Below are 25,745 nucleotides of genomic sequence, written 5' to 3'. Positions count from 1 at the left end.
TCAAACATTCCTTTATTCTACTTCAAATTTTCCCCAAGTCCAGCTCAATCTAATACAGGGCATGATCTGACTCTAGGTTCCATTGATGAAACCAGAGTGTTCTAGTGTAAAACAGACATAACCATAGTTTTGAAAGGGTAGGAGGGGCCTTGAAGAGGATACACGATATTCATATGTGGAGCACCCGCCTAGGAGGAGACAATAGCCTCATGATGATCACTGAAGCAGGTTTAAATTCACATCATATTTATTCAGTGCTATCTTCATCCATGAAAATTGAAGAGTGGGAAAAACACGAAGAGTGGGAAAAAAACCCAGGAAACATAGGAAAATATGTTCTAAAAGGAAAAACAAGTAAACAAATGAAGTCAACTCAAGCTAAATAAATGAACTTCAGCCCATAGAAAGAGTGAATCAGGGGTGGTTCCCAGAACAAATTAGAAAGGTGTTTTGTTTTGCTTTCATTTTGGAGGGAACGTAAAAAGAATGTATTTTTTCCCCAACTGAAGTAAAAATTCAAATCAAAGCCAGAATTTGAGGTGGCAGGTCTTGTTTGGAAACTCCTTTTGTTTATAATGTGGTTCCCCCTCATCCCCCGCCCCTTTATGAAGCAGATGCTTATACAAGCATTACCAGTGTTGTCAATAATACTGTAACATTTGCCTTCTCTCCCTTTGTTGCTCAGGGAACATGTTGAGATTCGGCACATTTAGCTTTGCCATTTACTTCACAAATCGCAGCTGGGTAGTGCTACAGCTAAGTCGATTTTACTGAGAATAAAAATTGAAGGGGGAAAAAAAATCTCTAACAACCTTTCCAGTAATCATAGGCCTGAAATACTTTGGAATTTTTTGGTGTTTTTTTCCCCCCTCCACTTCCTAACAACTTGGTTTCAGTATAATGATGCTTCAATAAGAATCTTCCTGCAAATTTAATTCAAAAGGGAAGGCTTTGTTGTTATTAAACACAATGGCAGTTTGTACATCTCCACATCATTATGTTGCTTCTCATTATGGTAATTCATTTGCTTCTGCTTTGTATGGATATCAAATAAAAATCTCTCTCGCTCCTGGCAAGTGATTGCCATTATGGAGACTCTCTGGGAGCCCAGCTAAGCGGCGCTTGGTGTCATAGCAAACACAATTAGCAAAATGGCATCCAGAGTGGCTTTATGGAGTTGCCCTGTGGTGAGTGTCTGTGTTTTCTATTTAGCAGGGCTGTAGGTTACTAGGCTTTGCTGTGTGTCTTTTCTATTTTCATCTTTGTACCACTTTCTATTCAAGTGGAACAGCGTGAGTACTTTGTGTGAATTTTATTTTCTCTCTTTTCCCCTGATGGGTTCTTCCTTCGCACTTGCTGGGCTCAGAGAGCCCTGGGTTACTTTGCCTTGCGAGGAACCTGCGATTTCTAAAGAAGGGTCATTGAAAGCATCACTAGATGGCCACTCCGATATCATTGTCGTTTAGTCATTAAGTTTTATATCATTTTCCAGCTAGCAGAGAGGTGCCAAGTTTTGTATGGCGTTAAAACAACAACAGCCACTTAAATGTCCTGATGAGTTACCTGAAGAGCATAGAATACCAAGCCCTTGGTGCTTTCAATACCCTCATAGGCCTGTGAAAGCAGGGCATGGAGTAAGGAAGACCACAGAACAATCCAAGTATTTGAATTAAGGTGCTGGTGAATCACAGTGAAAGTGTCACGGACTGCCCAAGAAACAAACAAATCTATCTTGGAAGAAGTAAGGCCAGAATGCTCCTTAGAGGTAAGGATGGCAAGACTTCATCTCATGGACTTTGGACATGTTTTCAGCAGAGACCAATCTCCAGAGAAAGACAACCTGCTTCGTAAAGTAGAGGGGTAATGAAAAGAAGGAAGGCCTCCAATTAATGGATTAATACGCTGGCTGCAATAATGGGCTCAAACATAAGAACAATTTTGAGGGTGGCACAGGCCTGTGCAGTGTTGTGTTCTGATGTACATACAGTCCCTGTAATTGGAACCGACTCAACAGCACCTATCAAAAACATGTAGTAAGAAGGAAATTTGTTATGTTTGGTAGAATTTGAGGTCATAGTGGAATCCCTGGAAGACTTAGGCTCCTATATCAAAGGTGAATGACCCTAAATAGAACTTTCAATACCGCTTCCTCTTTGAGATGAAAGACAGAGACATTTTCCTTGGCTGAACTGCAAAGAGAAAGAGGGTCCAAGTTTAGATGGTCCTTCCATTGAAGGTATGGGTTGACAGTTTCTCTTTAATACCTAAACCCCAAACATCAAGACTGCTGTTGATTCTGACATATGTTGTTGTCGTTAGTTGTTGCCAAGTACTTGCCAGCTCACAGTGACCCTGTGTACATGTGTATAACACGCTAAAACCCAGCCTGGTCCTCCACTGTCCTCACAATCATTGCTATCTTTGACCCTTTTGTTGCAGCCACTGTGTCAATCCATCTCCTTGAGGTTCTTCCTCTTTTAAGCTGATCCTCTACTTTTCAAAGCATGATGCCCTTCCCAAGACACTGCTGCATCCTTATAGCGTGCACAAAATCATGAAACAAAGTCTTGTTATCCTTGCCTCTAAGGGACATTCTAGTTGTACTTGATGCCGCGACAAATATGTTCATCTTTATAACACTTTTTGGTCTATTCATTATTCTTCATCAACACTATAATTAAAATGCACAAATTCTACTTCAGTCTTCCTTATCCATTGTCTAGATTTTGTATACATTTATTGTTGTTGGGTGCCATGCAATCTGTCCGGGATCATAGCAAACCCATGTACATCAACAGGATGGAACAGCCCAATCTTGCACCATCCTCCCAATTGTTGTTATGTCTGAGTCATTGTTGCAACTACTGTGTCACTCCATCTCATTGAGGGTTGTGGTAGTTACATAATCTGGTGTCCATTTGAGACAAGAGGGAAAGGGTGGAGTTTAGCCTGTCAATCAGGTCTCAGCTTGATGACCTCATTTGGAGGCGCTACGGAGATAAATAGCTCATTGGAGGCCAGATACACTCCCTCCCTGTGAGACATTTCTGTTGACAAGCCACATGGAGCTACACTAATAGAGCCAGAGCCCTGGAGCTGGAGAAGTCACATGGAGACCCACAACAGTGCTGAGTTGCTTCCACCACCACTGGATCCACAAGACTTTCTACACACTGACCTGTGATCTTCCAGCATTCAGCATCATTGCATGTGTTGCGTGAATCTGAAGAGGAAATTATAGACTGGTATCAGCCATATCGGCTAATATCGGACTTATGGACTTGATCTGGACTGGGCTGGGATGTTTTCTCAATATATAATTACTCTTTGATATACACACATATGAGTGTCTCTGGATTTGTTTCTCTAGTCTATCCAGACTCACGCAGGGTATTTATGTTTTTCACCGAGCCACTACTTTACAAAAACTTTCTTTTCCCAGACACTAGTTTCTCCTGACAACATGTCCAAAGTACATGAAAGAAAGTCTCACCACTCTTTCTTCTAAGGAGTATATTGGCTGTACTTCTTCCAAGACAGATTTGTTTGTTCTTCTGCCAGCCCATGGTACTTCCAATATTTTCCAGCACCATAGTTCAGATGCATCAATTCTTCTTCCCTTGTCCCTATTCATTGTTCAGCTTTTACATGCCTATGAGGCAATTGAAAATACATGGCTTGAGTCAGATGTACTTTAGTGCTCAAAATGATATCTTTGCTCTTTAACACTTAAAAGAGCACTTGTGTAACAGATTTGCCCAGTGCAATGCATAACTTGATTTCTTTTTCTGTTCTTTTTAAAATCATTTTATTGGGGGCTCATACAACTCTTATAACAGTCCATACATACATCCATTGTATCGAGCACATTTGTACAATTGTTGCCATCATCATTCTCAAAACATTTGCTCTCTACTTGAGCCCTTGGTATCAGCTCCTCATTTACCCCCTCCCCCCCACCCTCCCTCCCCCATGAACCCTTGATAATTTATAAATTATTATTATTTTGTCATGTCTTACACTGATGTCTCCCTTTGTCCACTTTTCTGTTGTCCATCCCCCAGGGAGGGGGTTATATGCAGATCCTTGTGATCAGTTCCCCCTTTCTACCCCACCTTCCCTTACCCTCTTGGGATCGCTGCTTTCATGATTGGTCCTGAGGGGTTTATCTGTCCTGGATTCTCTGTGTTTCCAGTTCATCTTCGTCTTTTTAAATACTTTTATTGGAGGCTCTTACATCTCTTATCACAATCCATACATTCCTCCAATGTATCAAGTACATTTGCACATATGTTGCCATCATCATTTTCAAAGCATTCTCTTCCTACTTGAGCCTCTGATATCTGCTCCCCATTTCTTCCCTCTCCCTCCCCCGCCTACCCTCCCTCATGAACCCTTGGTAAATTATAGAATATTTTTTCCATATCTTACATCGTCCTCCATCACGCCTCACCCACTTTTCTGTTATTTGCCATTCTGGGAGGGGGTTCTAGGTTGATCCTTTTGATCAGTTCCCCTTTCCTCCCCCCACCCTCCCCTAATCCTCCTGGTATCCCTACTCTCCTTGTTGGCCCTGACGGGTTGATCAATTGTGGATTCCCTGTGTTGCGGGCTCTTATCTCTAGCTGTGTGCATGTTCTGGTCTAAACTAACTTATAAGGTCATCATAGTAGGGTGAAGGAAGCACCAAAGAGCTAGAGGAAAGTTGTGTGTTTCATCGGTGCTATACTGCACCTTGACTGACTCATTTCTTCCCTGTAACCCCTCTGTGAGGGGATGCCCAATTGTCTACAGATGAGCATTGGGTCTCCAGTCCATGCCCCCTGCCCCATTCAAATTGGATATGATTTTATTCTGGACCTTAGATGCCTGATATCTGATCCCATCAATGCCTCATGATCGCACAGGCCGGTGTGCTTCTTCCATGTGGGCTTTGTTGCTTCTCAGCTAGATGGCTGCTTGTTTGTCTTCAAGACTTTAAGACCCCAGATGCTATATCTTTTGATAGCTGGGCACCATCATCTTTCTTCACCACATTTACTTATGTACCCATTTTGTCTTCAGCGATCATGTTGGGAAGGTGAGCATCACAGAATGGTGGACTGTTAGAACAAAGTGTTCTAGTGTTAAGGGAGTACTTGAGTTGAGGCCCAATGTCCATCTGCAACCTTAATTCTTAACATATAGATATGAGTTCTATTACCCTCTCATTATATATATATTTACATATGTACATGCCTGTATTTAGGCCTCTGGTTCTTTCATCTATTTCCTTTTAACTTCTCTGTTGTCCAACCATCATGTTCAGCCTTCATTCGACTTTAGTAATTCCTTGCTGCTACATTGCCCTTCATTGAGCCCCACGAAGCATCCTATGACCTTCCATCCATTGATTTTAGTTCAATTGTTGTTCCCTTGTCCCAGGGTTGGTCCCCTCCCCCCACCAATTTACTTTTTCCCGACTCCCCTTCTCCTGTATCCCCAACGGAACCATTGGTCCTGTTCTTTTCATCTCTGAATTATTTATCCCATCTAGCTTTTCTAGATAGACATGCAGGTACAATGATAAGTGCAACAACCAGGCAAAGCCAAATAAAACAACAAAGAAAATCAAACCAACGAAACAATAGCAACAGCAGAAAGCGAGAACAAAACAGCCACTGACAAAAATGGAAAAGTCTATAAATAGTTCAAGGTCTGTTTGTTGGCCTTTAAAGTGTTTTCCAGTCGAGTCTGATGGGGTGCCATACTCTGTCTCCCAAGTCTATTTTTGGTATTCCCCAGGGGTTTCATCAGTCCTATCATGTACGATTCCTGCACTGTGTCTCCAGTGCTGTCCCCTGCACCACCATGGTCCAGTGAGGGCCGCCATGTTCTGTGGTGGGGCTGACCCTACGGTCCTCCCTGTTCGTTGTCTGCTCCAAACAGAAACACTGTCCTCAGGGCTTGGTGGGCCAGGAGGGCAAGTATGTCCTCTCCTCCCTCTCCATCCCTTTGCATTTCTCCCATGTGCTCTAATCTGACGTGCCCCTCTCCCCAAGCTGTAGCCCCGGTGCTGTCCTCTGAAGTGCATTCCTCTGAGAGGGGCAAGGGTTGTCAGCATACTTGGGATTGGAGCCGGTCTGCAGGTGTTTCCAGTTCTTATCTGTAGCAGTGTACATCTTCTGGTCTAGCCAGATTTATAAGGTAGAATTGGGAGCATGATGGGGTGTGTGTGTGTCGGGGGGGAAGCTTTAAAGAACTAGAGGAAAGTTGTATGTTTCATCATTGCTATACTGCACCCTGACTGACTCATCTCCTCCCCGTGACCCTTCTGTAAGGGGATATCCAGTTGCCTACAAATGGGCTTTGGGTCTTCACTCTGCATTCCCCTTCATTCACAATGATATGATTTTTTTGTTCTTTGATGCCTGATATCTGATCCTATTGGCACCTCGTGATCACACAGGCTGGTGTGCTTCTCCCATGTGTGCTTTGTTGCTTCTCAGCTAGATGGCTGCTTGTTTATCTTCAAGCCTTTAAAACCCCAGATGCTATATCTTTTGATAGCTGGGCACCATCAGCTTACTTTACCACATTTTCTTATGCACTAGCTTTGTCTTCAGTGATCTATCGGGAAGGTGAGCATCATGGAATGCCAGATTAATAGAACAAAGTGATCTTGTGTTGAGGGAGTACTTGAGTAAAGGCCAAATATCCATCTGCTACCTTAATACTAACCCTATAAATATATCCACATAGATCTATTTCCCCATCATCATATATAAATAGTTACATATGTACATGTACATTCCTGTATTTAGAAATCTATCAATTCCCTTGGCCTCCTCATTCTTTCCTCTATTTCCTTTTACTTTCCTCTTGTCCCACTGTCATGTTCAGCTTTCATTTGAGTTTCAGTAGTTCCTCTCATTTACATTGCCCTTGATCAAGCCCTACCAGGTCTCCTACACCCTCTTCACCATCGATTTTGGATCTCTTGTTGTTCCCTTGTCCCTGGATTTGTTAACACCCACTTCCTTTCCCCCTGCCTCCGCCTCTCCCATGCCCCCCTGGAACCATTGGTCCCACTGTTTTCTCCTCCAGATTGTTTATTCCCACCTATCTTATCTACATAGACCTTCAGAGATAATAACATGCACAAAAAACAAGACAGAGCAAAACAAAGCAACAAAACAAAATAAAACAACAACAAAAAAAAAGGAAAAGAAAATCCTGTAAATAGTTCAAGGTCTGTTTGTTGATCTTTAGGAATGTTTTTCAGTCGAGGCTGATGGGGTGCCAAGTCTTGGCCCCAAAGTCTATTTTTGGTATTTCCTTGGGACTTCTTGCTGTGCTCCCCTTGCTGTTCTGATACACGCCCTTAGTGTTTTGCCCCAGTGTGGAAGAGTCAGATAGGGCACATTCCCCTACTGTGACTCCAGTATTGTCTCTGTAGGGCTTTGGGTCAGTGAGGGACTTTGTGTTTCCTAGTGGGGCCGGCCCTATGGTTCTCTCTGAGCATCGACTGCTCTGAGCAGGAATATTGTCCTCAGGGCATAATTTGGTTTCTTGACTGCTGGTTCCATCAGCATTTATTGTGAATCCAAGTAAAACAATGTCCTTTACAACTTCAATCTTTTCTCCATTTGCTATCATACTGGCAATTGGTCCATTTGTGTGAAGATTTTGGTTTTCTTTACATTCAGTTGTAATCCATATTGAAGGATGCCATAATCTTCATCAGGCAGTGCATTGAGTCATTCTCACTTTCAGCAAAGTTGTTTCATCTGCGTATTGCAGGTTATCACGGAGCTTTACTCCAATCCTGATGCTACATTCTTCTTCAGGTAGTCCAGCTTCTCATATCACTTGCTCAGCATACAACTGAATAAGTCTGGTGAAAGGCTGCTCCCCGACATACACTTTTCCTGACTTTACTCCACGCAATATCCTCTGTTCTTTTCAAACAACAGTCCCTTGGCCGTGGCATATGTTCTGCATGATCAAAGTTAAATGGTTTGGAATCTATTCTTCTACCCCACCCAATAAAATGCTTTTGCATAAGCAATAAAATGCATTTAAACATCTTTCTGGTGTTCTCTACTTTCAGCCAAGATACAGCTGACATAAGTAATACTATCCCTTATTCCATGTCCTCTCTGAATCCTGTGTGAATTTCTGGCAGTTCCCTGTTGATGTACTACTGCAGCCTTTGTTGAATTATCTTCAGTCTCTTTTTGGCATACATATGATGTTAATGAAATTGTTTGATAATTTCTGTATTCGGTTGGGTCACCTTTCTTTGGAATAGGCACAGTTAGGAATCTTTTCCATTCAGCTGACCAGGTAGCTAGCATATGTTGTTGAGTACTTCTAGTACTGCATCCGTTTATTGAAATGTTTCTATTGGTAATCTGCATATTCCTAGAGCCTTGTTTTTGGCTTATGCATTCATTGGAGCTTGAACTTTTTCCTTTAGTACATTTGATCCTTGATCATATGTTGCTTCTTGAGAGGTTTATGGTTGACCAATTCTTTTTGTTATAGTCACTCTGTGTTTTGAGTCTTGTCCCATCAGCAAACGAGGGCCCTGAAAGATGTGTGTTATCTATGTCTTTAAGGGAGACTCTAGTTTGAGGAGGCAGCTGCTCTCCAATCATATTTTGAGTGACTTCCAATCTGAAGTACTATATCAGACAATATTCCAGTGATATTCATAAGGTTATCAGTAGCTAATCCCTCAGAAGTGGACAGCCTATTCCTTCTTCATTGTCTCTTCTTCGTCTGGAACTCTGCTGAGATCTATTTACCATAGATTGCACACTAGGATTTTAAATACTGGCAACAGCGCTTCCATCATCAAACAACACACATGCTGCCACAATAGGACAACCTGCCAAATGAGTGTATTTATCTGAGGTGGTTTGGGTCATGGATATCGTAGGTTTCCAAATCACACGTTTGATCTTCAACATGTTATAGAAATCGTTTGCAGAAGATTTGATCCTTTGACTCCTGCTTCTGTGACTTACAGGAGTCCTGGTGATGTCGTGTTTATGTAATCCGCAAGGTCAGCAGTTTGAAACCATCAGAGAAATATGGGGCTTTCTACTCCCATAAAGTTACAATCTTGAAAACTCACAGGGCAGTTTGACTCTGTCTTAAGGGGTCACTTTGAGTCAACATTGACTGGATGTCAGTGGGTTTAGGTTTGGTTTGTTTTAGTTTTCCATGGCATTGAGTGTGGATCCAAAAATGAAATCCTTAACAATTTCAACATTTTCTCCTTCCTTATTATGTTGCTTATGATGAATTTTGCTTTTTTCATGTTGAAAGATAGTCTACATTGAAATCTGTAGTCTTTGATCTTCACTAAGGGATTCATCTCCTTTTTGCTTTCATCATGAAATTTGTGCCATTTGCCTTTTTCAGGTTGTAAATGAGTTTTTGTTTTTATTATTCTGAGAAACTTTATCTGATGCATCTTAGTTGAAATGATCACTCTATTATTTAGATCACTTGTAGCCAATTTTGTTGAATGTCTTCTCAGCTTTTGTCTGCTTCCTTCTTGATGAGAGAACCTGTAACCATTGCCCTGGGAATGTTCTTATTTTAGCTTCAAGAAGTGACTCATCATTAGCCTAGATTAAGGAAACTGAATATGTCCTCTAGGTAATTAGTTATTAGCTAAGTGTTTAGTTATGAATTAAATTTTACTTCCCTAAAAGCCATGTTGATGTCCTAAACACATGCACCAGTGAATGTGACTTTGATTTTGGTACTAAGAGGTGAATTTTGCAAACATTACCAGTAATGTTAACAATGTCATACAAAAGAACGAATGGTTTATAATCCTAATCCCTTCTGAGTAGTGACAAAGAGGAGGAGGGACAGGAAACAGGGTGGTCCTTACAAGGGGAAGCCTGTATGTGAGTGTCTAAAAGTCCAAGAATGTCAAGGATCACTGGGAGAAAATGGGAGCGAGACATGAAGCAGTTCTTCTTTCAACAGAAAGAGGACCTTTTCCCCAGCACAGCCAAAACCCTAATTTGAACTTCTTTTTTCTGTGGGGACATTTCTGTTCTTTAAAGCCGCCACGTAGAGTTGAGTACTTGATATGGCAGACCTAGGACACGAAGAGATTCATAGATCTGGAATACAACTCTGGTCTCCGAAACGTGAGGGAAAGTAAGCTGGAGGTTTCTGGAGGAACCATTTGCCTCTCTTATTAAAAAGAAAAGCGGTGTAAAGATGTGATACCTGGAACTGGGACAGTTCTATGAGAATAATACCATCATGACAAGAATAGTTGAGTGGAAAGGCAGAGAAAAGCTAGGTCGTTGATGATTTGTTGCTCCTGCCTTCAATCAGGACACCCTGAAATCTCCCCACTTCTTGACTTCTTTAAGATGCTATAACACATGCTTAAATACCTTTCCTACTTGCTGTTAAGTGCCCTGCTACTGATATAATACTGTATAATTTTTATTTTATGAATGGTACTACTACTGTAATCATTGACTTTTAAGCTCAGAACTCAGTTATATGGGTGCTAAGTTTCTTGAGAGGAGATTGTACACTCCCTCTCCACCTCAGATTTCTCTTCTCCCGATATGCTACTCCCTCCATCCTTTCACTCGGGTCACCACCTGCCAGCACTCCTGTCTGCTGCTTCATCTTCCATCCTGGGCACCTCCTTTAGTAGGGTCCAAAATCTGTTTCTTTGAGTATGAACGTCTTTGTCTTGGTTTTTATCCTTCTAGTTGTGGTCTCATACAATATTTATTCTTTTTTTGATAGAGTAACTTTACTCAGCATGATCTTCAGGCCCAGCTATATCATGAGGTGCCTCATGGCTTCATTTTAAATAAATAGTAGTCCACTGTGTGTATGTACTGAAGTTTATCTTTTGTTCAACTGATGTACATTTGACCTAGGTCCAACTTCCAGGTATTGTGAACAGTACTGTAATGAGCATGGGTACACATATGTGTGTTAGTGTAATGTGGTTTACTTCTTTAGGGTATATACCCAGCAAAGGCATTGCTAGATTATGTGGAATTTTTATTCCTGGTTGTTCAAGGTAAGACCCTATCATTTTCATCAATGAATGTATGTATTTACAGTTCCATCAGTCTTGTATAAAGCTTTGAATTTTTCAGTACTTTCTCCAGCATTTTTGTTTTCTTTACTTTTTTTAATTGGCTGTCATTGTCAGTGTAAGGTGATAGCCTATCATTGTTTTGATTTGTATTTCCTGGCTGGTTAATATTTGTGAGCATTTCTTTCATATGTCTTTTAGTCATTTGGATGTCATCTTTGGTAAAAGATATGTTCAAGTCCTTTACCCACTTTTTAATTGGGTTATTAATTTTTTTCTTAGTGAGGCATTGTAGTTTTCGGGAACAGATTTTAGAGATTAGTCCCTTGTCTGTTGTGACATTGCCAAAGCATTGTTCTCTATCCCTGGGTTCTCTTTATACTATTTTAAAGTCTTTTGGTGTGCACCAATGTCTTATTTTCAGAGATCCCAGGAATCTCTTTTGTCTTCTACCGTGTATGCTTCCTTCATTAATCTTGGTAGTATATGTACACCCTACAAGAAGGCCCTTAAACTTGTCCCTATTTTCTTACTCATGATCTTTTCTAGCTCCTAGATTTACTTTTAGGTCTTGATCCAGCTTAGTTCATTTTTGTACATGAGGTGGGGTATGGTCCTATTTCAATTTTCTGCAGATGAAGATCCACTTTTTGCCAGCACTATTTATTGAAGAGATTATCTCTTTACCATATAAAGTTTTTGGTCTTTTTTGAAGATCAGTTGTTGGTAGGTGGATACATTTATTTCTGTTTTTGTTGTTTGTTTGTTTTTAATTCTTTTCCACAGGTCTATGTACCTGACATTATACCAATGCCAGGCTGGGTTGACTACTGTGTCTGTGACCCTGCTTCCAGATCACAGCAATTTTATGGGACAGAATAGGTCTTCTGATAGGGTTTCCAATGATGTAATCTTTATGGTTTATCCTTTTAGAAGTCCCTGGCAATTTCAGTATTCTTCTCCAGCACCACAATTCAAATTCATCTATTCTTCTATAGTCTTCCTTATTCAATATCCAAGTTCACATGCATATGTTGTAAAGAGAACACCATGGCTTGGGTCAGACACACGTCAGTCCTCAAAGTAACATCCCTATTCTTCAGTACTCTAAAAAGGTCTTGTGCAGCAGATTGACCTAACGTCATTTGATCTCTTGACTGCTGCTTCCATGAGCACTGATTGTGGACAAAATCCTTGACAACTTTAAACTTTCTTCTATTATGGTGCTACCTTCTGGCCCAATTGTGAGGATTTTGGTCTTCCTAACACTAAGTTGTAATTCTTACTGAAGGATACAATCCTTGATCTTCATAAGCAAGTGCTTCAATTCCTCCTCATTTTTAGCAAGCCAAATTGTGTCATCTGCATGTCACAGATTGTTAATAAGCCACCCTCCCATCCTGAGGCTGCACTCTTCTACAGATAATCCAGCTTCTCTGGTGATTTGCTCAGTATATAGATTGAACAAGTACGGTGAGAGGATACAACCCTGTCCATGCACATCTTTCTTCATTTTAAACCATGCAGTATCCCCTGGTAGTGCTTACACAATTGCCTCTTGATCCATGTACAAGCTCTGAATGAGCACAATGAAGTGTTATCTACAGTTTATTTTGATTCACATAGTCTAATGCCTTTGCATATCCATGAAGCACAAGTTAACATCTGTCTGGTCTTCTCTGCTTTGAACCAAGATCCAGCTGACATCAGTAATGAGACGCCTCATTCCCTGTCGTCTTCTGAATCTGGCCTGAACTCTGGCAGTTCCCTGCCAACGTGTCACTGAACTGTTGTTGGCTGATCTTCAGCAAAATTGTACTTGTGTTCGATATCAATGATACTGTTCTATAGCTTTGTCATTCTATTGGGTCACCTTTCTTTGGGATGGTCACAAATATGGGTCTGTTACAGTCAGTTGGCCAGGTGGCTGTCTTCCAAATGTTCTGGCATAGACGAGTGAGTGCTTCTAGCGCTTCATCGACTTTCTGAAACATTTCAGTGGGAATTCCATCCATTCCTGAAGCCTTGATTTTCATGAATGCACTCAGTACAGTTTGTACGTCTTCCTTCAACACCATAGGTGGCCTGTAGACTCGTTCCTTCTGGTACAGTGTCCCTGTGTGTTCTTGCACCTTCTTTGGATGCTTCCTGCATTATTCAATAGTTTGCCTATAGAATTTTAAAAATTTAAATCCAAGGCTTGACTTTTTTTTTTAGTTCTTTCCATTTCAGATATGCCAAGGGTGTTCTTCCATTTTTTTTCTAATTCTAGGTCCTTGCACAATTTTTCATGCCAGTCTCTGGAGTAGGCCATTATAATTGCTAAAATAGAGGAGAGATGAACGAGAAGAAGGCCCTGACACAGTGGCTGGATCGATGGGCTCAGGCCTAGGAACACTAGTGAGGATGGCGAGGACGGTGTAGTGTTTCATTCTGTTGTGCATCGGGTAACTATGCATTGTAACCGACTTAATGGCACGCAGCAACAATAACACTCTTTATGGTAGAAGACTACCACATCTTTTTCCTGGGGAGTGACTGGGAGCTTCAAACCACAGGCTTTTCTGTTAGTAGCTGATTGTTTAAACAATGCACCTCCATGACCATATTATAGCCAATCAATTTATATGTATATGAACACTGGAAAATGAGCAACGAGTACCAGAAAAGAACTGATGGATTTAAGGTACAGTTTGGGCAACTACCATAAACTGCTGGAATAACAAAGAAGCACAGCCAGAATGCTCCTTGGGAATGGGTAATATCAGACTATGTCTCGCTTACTTTGGCTATATTACCAGAGGGGCCTGTCCCTGGAGCAGGGCATCACATTTGGTCAAGGAGTGTCAAAAAAGTCAAAGAAAGCCCTCAAATGAGATGGATTAGTACAGCGGCTGCAACAATGGGCTCAAACATAACAAAGATTGTGGAGATGGTGTAGGACCAGGTGAAGATTTATCCTGTTGTTGCGTGGGATTGATATGCAACAGAGATGACTGCTTGTCAACACCCAACAGCAATTTATAAGGACAATGAAGAGATATAACTAGAATGTTTCTTATAAATGAGTTTGGCAAGACTTGATCTTTCTTAATTTGGATACATTATCAGAAAAGACCAAATGCTATGAAGGGACAGCATGCTTGCTAAACAAGAGGGTCAGTGCAAGCCATGGAAACCCTCAATGAGACGGGCTGACACAATAGTCAACACACTGGGCAGAACTAGGCAATGTTTTGATCTAATATACATGTGTTGGAGTGAGTGAAACAGCAGCTAGCAAGAACGATTCATCAGGTTTTGTAAAGTGTGCATGTTTATGTGCATAACATTGATTTTTTATACAGAACTCAAAAAGTTAGAAGCAGTGCCCCCTATTTCATCTGCATTTTGCTTTTATACAGGAGATATATGTGACAAGCTGATATGCTATCCTGAAATGGATTTATAAATTTCTCAGGTTTTGCTACAGGATAAGTGCCCATTCCATTCAGTCCTCTCAGGTTTTATAATTACAACCCAAGCCAGTTTTTAGGTTAGTGATCTTTATTTAATTGAAAGAGTGTTTGGATCTGTGGTTGTTCCATGGCTGATGCTTAAAAATCTAAGTACCAGATGCCTATGGAAACGGGAGGGGATATCTAAAATCAATGATTTAGAGGTGGTGTTCCAAAATCTCAGGGTTTTGTGCCTATCTTTACTTCAGTGTCCATCTACTTCACAGGCTTGGAGGGCTGCTCACACCACTTGAGATTCTTTATTTTGTGTGTTTTAAGTGGGCTTTTTTTATTTCAACATTTAAAGGGTTTTATTATGTATTTATATTTTCATGTGCTCCTTGGGATTGAACTTCCCTTTCCACAGTAGTCTGGGCTACTTCCTTGTTTCTCATCTGCCCAATGGACTCAGAGGAGACTTGGCTTGGGCAGAGTAAGAAGAGGAGGTGGAAGTAATTTTTTTTCTTTCTCTTGCTTGAAGATCATGCAATCCTGGACCGCTCCACAGGCAGTTCTCTCATCATTTTTCACTTACTGGCTCTTCAGTATTTGAGAGGCAGGGACTACCCTAATCTGTGAAGAAGAACAAGTTTAACAAAGATGCTGAGCATTAGAGCACCGTTCTCACCTGGGTTCATGGACTGGAGAACACTGGACTGTGATTCAGAGATAAGGCTGGCTTTTGGGATTGTTGTTATTGATGATCAGAAATGCTATTTATAAATGATTAAAATGCATATTAATTTGTATAAAACAGTCTTATGGAAAACCAAATAGCAAGAATATATTCACGTGCATGTGTACTGTGCCGGTTTCATGTACCATGCATCTAAAACCATCATTAATTTTTATTATTGCCACCAGCATAGTTCAGATCTTGACCATCTCTTCCATGGGTTATGACCTCTAGTCTTTCCTCCTTAAATATGTTTCCCACATTTCCTTCTGATAGTAATCTTTACAAAAGAATATTGGATTATGGCACATCCTTATTTAAATCATTAAAAATCCATTAAAAACATTAAAAGACCCTCAATGGTTGCTCTTATGATGAATTCAAAACTTCTTAGAATTCAATAGAATGAGTATGACAATGAGGACAATCAATCTTTTCAACCAGTGTTTCGAAGCCATGAAAAAAAATAAACAAAAATTCACTGCAATTGAGTTGACTTCAATTCATAGAAACCATATAAAACAGGGAAAAACTGTCCCTGCAGACTTCCAAGATGGTAACTGTTTCTGGGAGTATAACGTTTGGTCTATCTCCTGTGGAGCGGCTCATGGCTTTGAACTGTTGCCCTTGCAGTCAGCAACCCGGTGTAACCACTACACCACTGGTGCTCCCTGGAATCAAGACTATGACTAAATAGTGGAATGTAATAAATTTGATAACATTTTTAGCCCATGGTCTCTTCTTCAAATTGGAATTTTGCATTCTTTTCTATTCTTTTTTTAAAAACATTTTATTAGGGGCTCATACAACTCTTATCACAATCCATGCATATACATACATCAATTGTATAAAGGGCATCTGTACATTCTTTGCCCTAAACATTTTCTTTTTAAACATTTTATTAGGGGCTCATACAACTCTTATCACAATCCATACATATACATACATCAATTGTATAAAGCACATCTGTACATTCTTTGCCCTAATTATTTTCAAAGCATTTGCTCTCCACTTAAGCCCTTTGCATCAGGTCCTCTTTTTTCCCCCTCCCTCATGAGCCCTTGATAATCCACAGATTGTTATTTTGTCATATCTTGCCCTCTCCAGAGTCTCCCTTCCCCCACCCCCCTTCTCTGCCATCCATCTCCCAGGGAGGAGGTCACATGTGGATCCTTGTAATCAGTTCCCCCTTTCCAACCCACTCACCCTCCACTCTCCCAGCATCACCCCTCACACCCCTGGTCCTGAAAGTATCGTCCACCCTGGATTCCCTGTGCCTCCAGCTCCCATATGCACCAGTGTACAACCTCTGCCCTATCCAGTCCTGCAAGGTAGAATTTGGACCATGGTAGTTGTGGGGAGGAAGCATCCAGGATCTGGGGGAAAGCTGTGTTCTTCATTGGTACTACCTCGCACCCTGACTGACCCATCTCCTCTCCTAAACTCCTCTATGAGGGGATCTCCAGTGGTCGACACTTGGGCCTCGGGTCTCCACTCTGCACTTCCCCCTTCATTCACTATGGTATATATATATATCTATATATAGATATACACACACACATATATACACATATATACATACACACACACACACACACACACACACATATATATATATATATATATATTCCTTTTTTTATTTTTGCTTGATGCCTTATACCTGGTCCCTTTAGCACCTCGTGATCGCACCGGCTCGTGTGCTTCTTCCATGTGGGCTTTATTGCTTCTGAGCTAGATGGCTGATTGTTCACCTTCAAGCCTTTAAGACCCCAGACACTATCTCTTTCGATAGCCGGGCACCATCAGCTTTCTTCGCCACATTAGCTTATGCACCCGTTTGTCTTCGGCGATCATTTCATGGAGGTGTGCAGCCAATGATATGATTTTTTGTTCTTTGATGCCTGATAACTGATCCCTTTGGGACCATGCGATCTCACAGGTTGGTGTGTTCTTCCATGTGTGCTTTGTTGCTTCTGAGCTAGATGGCTGCTTGTTTATCTTCAAGCCTTTAAGACCCCAGTCACTATCTCTTTTGATAGCCGGGCACCATCAGCTTTCTTCATCACATTTGCTTGTTCACCAGCTTTGGCTTCAGCAGTTGTGTCGGGAGAGTGAGCATCATAGAGTGCAAATTTAATAAAAGAAAGTATTCATGCATTGAGGGAGTGCTTGAGTAGAGGCCCAAGTTCCTTCCACCACCTTAATACTAAGCCTATAAATATAGACACATAGATCTATTTCCCCATCCTCATATATATATTTGCATGTACATGTCTTTGTCTAGACCTCCATAAATGCCCCTTGACTTCTATTCTTATACTCCACAATTGGATTATACTGAGTGATATTCCATAATACTTGTGTTTTATGTCAACTCGATGGGAATGGTGTGGAGGACGGGGTGGATGACTTGCTGATGCTGCTTTGCAGGTGTGGGCTTTTATAAAAGCGAGATCCCGAGGAGGAGGGAGCACCTTTTTCCTTCTCTTCACCTTCCTCCTTGCTTGGATTCCATGGCTCTGGTGGCAGCTGATGTGGCCTGCGATCCTTGGAAGCTATCAGCACTCTGCCATGTTCCTATGGATCCTGGACTCTTGCAACTCTACATCCATAGGCCAATGATCTCCCCGCTTTGCCGTCCTGCTTCACCCATCAGCAGCTGCGTGAGTCTGGACAGGACTTCAGCTAGCAGCTAACCCATGGACTTGAATTGGACTGGGCTGGGCTGCTTGCTTGATATAAAGCTTTTTTTAAAAGAAATTTTATTTTTACCACTTTATCCACATATCATTCAATTTAATATTTAATCATATCAAGCAGAGTTGTGCTATCATTACCACAATTTTAAAACATTTCTTCTTCCTTGAACTCATCATTATTAGTGTAATTATTTTTTAAGTTTTTCTTATATAAGTGTAACTGATTTTATGTCTCTAGACCACTCAGCCCCAAATACTACTTAACCTTCAGATTTTCACATTCAGTCATCTAGAAAGCCAACTAGGTATTACTAAAAAAACCTAACAACAACAAAAACCAACAACCATGGAAGCATAGTACAAATGCACCTTATTAAAATTGTCTACAGTATATCATGAGCCCAAGCCAAATTCTTCTGTCGGTAGTTTCATGTTTGGTAAAGTAATACTTGGGGTTAAAGGATTTTCCTTCTAAAACATAGCAAGCAAACTACCATTTGTGGTTACTGACAGTTTGATAATGAAGAGTGGTCAGAAATTATCTTGGGAAATGGTTAATGGGAAAAGGATCAGGGTGAACCCTTTTAGTACACAAAAATATAGCAAGTACCCACCCACTGTCTTAGAGGGAACTGAAGGCAGCCAGTGCAAAGTTGTTCAGTTTATTGGTGTTTATTGGATATATTTTAGCCAAAATTCTCTATTCTTACTTAAATTATAGAAATTTCCTCTCTAAGTACAGTTACAAAGTATAGTAACTTTGTTGTTCCTCAATACGATGTTTATTTGTGTTTGGATAGGCCAGGCTACGCTGTAATAGTGAATTGTCCCCGGAATTTCAATGGTTTAACATAACATATGATTATTTCTTATGAATAGTTTGCCGGAAGACCAGAAGCTACAGGGAAGTTCCCTTTCAAACATTGACACAGGACTCTAATTGCTTTAATTGTGTAGCTCATTAGGCTCATTAGGCACATATTATGCCTTGCAAGTTATTACAACAAAGGACTTGCAAGTATTTTTCTTCTATATAACGGATCGCCATCTCTCCAACCTTTAGGATCAGTTTCTTGCTAGCATAGAATCTACTACCAGTGTGGCCACTGTATAGGGTGGTTCCCTTATAAACAGGGACTCATATATCTAAGCTAGGTTATTACATCTTGTAACGTAATGTCCATGATCACTGTGGTAGGGAAAGAACAAACAAACAAGAAAAACTAGTGAGTGTTGCTGAAGAGTTTTTTATTTTCTCAGCTAAGAAGACGACCTTTACAGCCTGCTGGCCAGTTCGAAATGACTGTAATGGTGTCTGGGGAGTGCTGTCTTGTTAGTAGGTGCCATAGAGCTCGATCCAACTCATAGTGACTCTCAGAACAATAGTAAAAAACACTGCCTGGTCCTGTGCCATCTTCACAATTGTTGTTATGTTTGAGCTAATTATTGCAGCCACTGTGTCAATCCATCTCGTTGACAGTCTTCCTCTTTTTCGCTTTTCAATGCTTTAAAAAGGTCTTGTGCAGCAGATTTACCCCAATGCAATGTGTCTTTTGATCTTGACTGCTACTTCCAGGAGCATTGATTGTGGATCCAAGTAAGACAAAATCCTTGACATCTTCAACCTTTTCTATCACGATGTAATCTACTGATCCTGTTGTGAGGATTTGGGTTTTCTTTCTATTGAGTTGCTATCCATAATAAAGGTGACAATCCTTGATCTTCATCAGCAAGTGCTTCAAGTTCTCCTCACTTTCAGCAAGCAAGGCTGTGTCATCTGAATATTGCAGGTTGTTAATAAGTCTTCCTCCAGTCCCGATGCCACATTCTTCTTCATACAAGCCAGTTTATATGATGATTTGATGAGCATACTGACTGAATAAGTATAGCGAGAGGTTGCAACCCTGACACACACCTTTTTTAACTTTAGATCTTTCCCTTCTTCTGTTCACCTAACTGCCTCTAGATCCATGTACAGGTTCTGAGTGAGCACAATGAAGTGTTCTGGCATTCCCATTCTTCTCAAGTCTATCCAGAGTTTGCTATGGTCCACTCAGTTGAATGACTTAGAGTAGTTGATGAAACAGAAGCTAAATATCTTTCTGATAGTCTCTGCTTTCAGCCAAGATCCATAGGACATCAGCAATGATATACCTTGTTCCGCATCCTCTTCTGAATCCAGCCTGAGCTGCTGGCTGCATCCTGTTGATGTACTGCTACAACTCTTGTTGGATGAACTTCAGCAAAATTTTAATTGCATGTGATATCAATGATATTGTCATATAATTTGAGCATTCTGTTGGATCACCTTTCTTTGGAATGGACACAAACACATATTTCTTCCACTCCATTGGCCAAGTAGCTATATTCCAAATTCCCTGACGTAGACAAGTAAGTGCTTCCAGTGTTTCATCAGCCTTTGAAACATTCAGTTGATATTCTATCAGTTCTTGGAGCCGTTTTTCTTTTTTTTTGCTCAAACCTTCAGTACATCATGAATTTTGTCCTTTAGTGCCATTGGTTCTTCCTCAAACGCTATCTCTTAAAGTAGTTGACTGGTAACTAATTATTTTTGGTCCAGTGATTCTGTGTATTTTTTCCAACTTCTTTTGATGCTTCCTGCATCATTCAATACTTTGCCCATAGAACCTTTCAGTATTGCAACTAGAAACTTCCATTTTTCTTTAGTCCTTTCAGTTTAAGATATGCTGAGTGTGTTCTTCTTTTTTTTGTTTTTTTAACTCTAGGTCTTTGGACATTTCATAATAATGTTTGTCTTCTTGAGCTGCCCTTCAAATTTTTCTGTTCAAATGGCACAAGAGACTCTGAAACTTGCGTTTAGTCACAGAGTAGCAAAAGCACCTGGAAGAAGTGATCAAGCAAAGGAGCTGTGTTCTCATGTGTCCAGGAGAATTAAAATAAGTGGACCTTGGGGACTGTGCAGCACTAGAACACCAGTGTTAATTTAGAAAAAACAAGTCGGGAAATGCACTGTCCATAATGTGATAGCTATCTCTGAGGCATGCCAGTTGGATTTCAACCTGTGAATAAGTGATGGTTAATGCGTGCCAACCTGTCTGGACCATGGTTCGCTGTGGTTTGGCAGTTACAATGTATTCATCTCTCATGATCCAATATGATAAGAATAATGCATGCCATAATGAAATCTACTATCAGAAGTCAATAAATGGAAAGGACTTTCCCCTAGGGGTATGGCCTGCATCCATCATATATGGATGTTATCTCAATCCTGCCTCTGGTTTGTCATCATCTCAAGTCTAGTTTTTTTGGACTTGAGTGAGCAGCTTACTGTATTACTTGCTAATCCTGGGGTTCATTAGCCTTCACAGCCTGTGGGCCAGCAGACTATCCTATTATCTGCTGACATTGTATTTGTCAGTCACTGCAGCCAGCAGCCTGCTGCCTTCCCTGCTAATCTTGGGTTCCTCAGCCCTGAAGCTATGTGAGTCAGGGAAAAGCTTCTGATGCGGAACCTGTCAGCCTCTACGGTGGTATAATCCATTTACTTTAGATAAAAATTTCTTTCTCTATGCATTCCTGGATTTGCTTTTCCAGAGAGACCAACCTAAGATACCATCTCAGTCATGCTTTGGGGCAAACGGTGGACCTTATATCTGGGAGAAAGAGAGAGACCATTTCCACCACCTGATCACAGGATTAGGAGACTGTTATTATGAGGTAAAGTGATTTAGAAAACTCAGTCATGGTAGTGGAGAAAAGAGTACAGGTGAGGTGGCCCTGCAAATACATGGGAGTCACCTGAGGGATAAATTGAGACCGTGACATGGCCTCGAGGGTTTCTGGATTCTATGAGTGACAATAGACAGTGAATCATCCTTGTCACTGACTTCTCCAATGTTTCCAGTTTCCTGTATGCTTTCCTCAACACCACTGACTAGGGAAAGAGACGTGCAACCATCGGGGCCAATTTGTAAAATAGGTAGTAAGGATTCCAAGAGACCCAGACATTTGTGGGGCTGGGAAAACCCTGTTGAAAGTGTTGACTTTCTTTTCTTGTGGGCATTTGGTATCCTAGAGTCAAACATGAAAAAGAAATATGACCTTATTTTATAACTTACTTGGTAAAATGAGACACATATACAAATATAATGGAAACTAGAGATACACTTCACAGACGGTTTTGACATGCATTAGCCTTGACTTCTTTCTTCTGATAAAAGAAATTACACTTAGGGAAAAAAACGATGGAAAACCACTTTGCAAGAAAAGTTCAATAATGTTATTCATTATTGTTCATGGTGCATAGCAACCACAGCAGTAACAGCAAAAGTAAACTTACCAAGACATGACGACACTGCAAACTTGTTTGTTCTTGATATTTTGTGGACACTCACTTCTCTTATTTCAATCTTTGTTTTGCTTTTTAAATTATCCCACTCATTTTAGTGGCAGCTTTGGTTGTTCCACTCATCAAAGTGGAAAGCCCGTAGCCTTGGACAAAAGTGTCATAGGATATGTTCGGTATCGTCAGCGCTGCATCAGTAATCTATTTGTAAAATTGTCCAATTTAAAAGTGACACATTTGATTCACTTGACTTTCCTTTTCTAGCACAGTAAAATTTGGAGGAATTCAAGAGATGCCGGCAAATAGTCACCCAGGAGAGAGGACAATAAAGGCATGTGTAGAGCACTCAAGAGAAAATTGTTATGTGTCATTAGTACTTGGACTTAATGAAGAACCACATGAAGTTGAACCTCCCAGACCAAAGGCAATGACATCGGGAGGGGGCTGGGATCTTTTAAAATTTTTGTTGTCAATGAACTAGTCGATGTAGATTTTTAAATATTTAAGCATAATGGGTGCTAGCTATTAAACTACTACCTACTACTGTGGAAAAATTTTAAATGTAGTTAATATAAAAATATATAAAAACATAAATGATAGCCCACAATTCTACCATGAGAGAGCTGCTATCAATATATTGGTTTGATTCCTTTAAGGTTTCAGCCTTTAAGTCATAGGTTCCCAAACTTATTTGGCCTACTGCCCCCTTTTACCAAAAAAAAAAAGCAAATTACTGAGTTCCCCCTCCCTCTGTGAGGCAAGTAAAAACCTTTGTGCTATGACCCATAATCCAGGATAAAGTATAAGCACCTGCTTTTGCGCGCGCGCGCACACACACACACACACACACACACACACACACACTTTCCCAGTGCCATCTAGGGCTCAGTATTGTTTGCTTTGGGCAACACTGCTTTAAACTACCAAAGCAAAATTCTACATATATTTTTACTGAAATGACATTTACCTAAAATAGAAGTTATTATGTCAATAACCATGATTTTGTAAACCACAATTTCTGTGAACCCTCACAGTAAACTTGGATTGCCATTGAACTTCAGTGGTCCAATGTAAGACAATACTAAACAAAAATGAGTCACAATTCTAGCCTCAAAGAGCTGATGATGGGTCTGATAACAATGTTTAGTTTAAATCAGGGAGCACTGTCTGAGAAATTATGATGTAGTCAGTACTCTGTTAGGTAACAAAGCTGTACAAGCAAAAGAGTAAACACCTGGATCCTGCTTTCCCATAACAGTATCATGTCTTCCACAGTCCAATAATCAATGACTGAAGCCATTGTAACAAACAGCTCCATGGGAGTTGAGGGAGGGAGCAATCATCATAGACTGATGTCATAGGAGCACATTATTAGAAAGGTATGTGAGGTGGATCCTTAGAAGACTGAGAAATTTCTATCGAAAGCAGTGAAGGAGCCCACAGAATAATGTAGTCAAAGAAGCCCGAACAGCACAATAGGAGCTCTAGACCAAGGAGAACAAGGTCATGTGGGGATGATGGTAAATTATGGTGGAAAAGTAGGTTCAACAATAGTAGTCCCTGGCTCACTGACTCACACTTCTTTATTGTCTGTTCTTAAGTCCCAGAACAATGGTTACCTTTTCTAACTCCGATCCCAGAAGTTTTCAGAAGTGAACTTTTACAGCACAGTCCTGCGAATTATTTCTTTTCAGAACTTTTCATGGACTTACTGACCCACACTGCAATGTAGTCCCACAGTTTAATTTGGGCTTACCACATTTACTCCATTTTCTAATATATGCTAATTCTGGCAAAGGGAACACTGAGAGCACTTTCTTCTCAGAAGCTTCTTCTTCTTTTTTTTTAGTTTTTTCATAAGAGAGGCAGAGCCATGTAAACATGTGACCAGAACAGATTGCTAGAAGCCAAAGAACGGTGATTAAAACCCTAGATGTTGGATTTGGCCACTGCCCATCTATGTGAACTTGGGTAAGTAACTCAATGTCTTTGAACTTCAATCTCCTTATATGCACCCCAGGAAAAAGGTTTCCCACTGACTAGTTATTTGTGTGGATAAAGTGACCTATGGATTATGAATATATGCAGATTAAATCCCCAATACAATTTTGGGTATGATAAATGTGCTCAGCAGACAGAGCAATTGCTCTTATACAGAGCGAATGCATCCCTGACTGCCTTGTAGTTTGCTGGGGCGCTGGTGGCATTGTCCGGTTAGCATCTCAGGCCAGCAGTCCACTCTCACCAGCTGCTCCTTGGGAGAAAAATGAGCTTTCTATTTTCTGAACTATTTATTGCCTCAGAAACCCTACCTAGGGTCTTTATGAGCCAGAATCAACTCAATGACAGTGGGTTTGGTTTTCTGGTTTTCCTGGATTATCTAAGGCTTAGAATTGGCTAGAAATCAGGACAGTTTGAATACCCTGTGACCCTTGCTAAAGCAGTGATTTTATCAATGGTGACCGGACCCAAGTAAACACTAGCTGTTGTGGGATGCAGCTGAGTAAGCACTGACCCCTTGCACCCCCATATACAACAGGCTGAGACAGACCCTGTGTTGTAGGCACGGTGGCCACGTTCCAACTTCTCAGCGAGGCCACTGTGTCACTCCACCTTGTTGAGAGTCTCCTACTTTTCTGCTTTACCATGCCTGAGGTTCTTTCCAACAGAATGGTCTTTCCTTAGAACGTGTCCAAAGTACACGGAACGCAGTCTCGTCAGTCTCATTCTCTATGCCTGTTTCTAACAGGTACAGCCACAGAATCTCACCGGGGCAGTTCTACTCTGTCCTATCCAGTTGCTATGAGTCAGCATTCATTTAATGACAGTGAATTGGGTTTGGTTTTGATTATATTGAGTTGTTATCTATATTGGAGGCTGCAATCAGCAATCAGTCCCTCATCAGCAAGTGCTTCAGTTCCTCCTCACTTTCAACAAGCAAGATTGTGTCATCTGAGTATTGAAGGTTGGTAAGAAGCCTTCTTCCCATCCTGATGCTACATTCTTCTTCATACAGTCCAGCTTCTCTGACTATTTGCTCAGGATACAGATTGAATCAGTATGGTGAGAAGATGCAACTCTGATGCCCATACACTTTTCCTGATTTTAAACCATGTACTATTTCCTTGTTCTGTTTGCACAACTGTCTCTCAATCCACGTAGACATTCCACATGCGCACAATGACATGCTCTGGAATTCCCGTTCCTCTCAAGGCTACTCACAGTTTGTTATGATCCACACAGTTAAATGCCTTTTCACAGTCAATAAAACACAAGTAAACATCCTTATGGTATATCTGATTTGAGCCACGATCTGACTTTAGCAATGATATCCCTTGTTCCACAACTTTTTTGAATTTGGCCTGAATTCCTGGCAGCTCCCTGTCAATGTGCTGCTGGAACCATTGCTGAATGATTTTCAGTGAAATTTGACTTGCATGTGATATCAATGATGTTTGGTAAT

This window comes from Tenrec ecaudatus, chromosome 2 (genome assembly GCF_050624435.1).
Source record: "Tenrec ecaudatus isolate mTenEca1 chromosome 2, mTenEca1.hap1, whole genome shotgun sequence".
In the NCBI taxonomy this organism is placed as follows: Eukaryota; Metazoa; Chordata; class Mammalia; order Afrosoricida; family Tenrecidae; genus Tenrec; species Tenrec ecaudatus.
The sequence above is the reverse complement of the archived record's forward strand: the minus strand, read 5'-3'. Positions refer to the sequence as shown.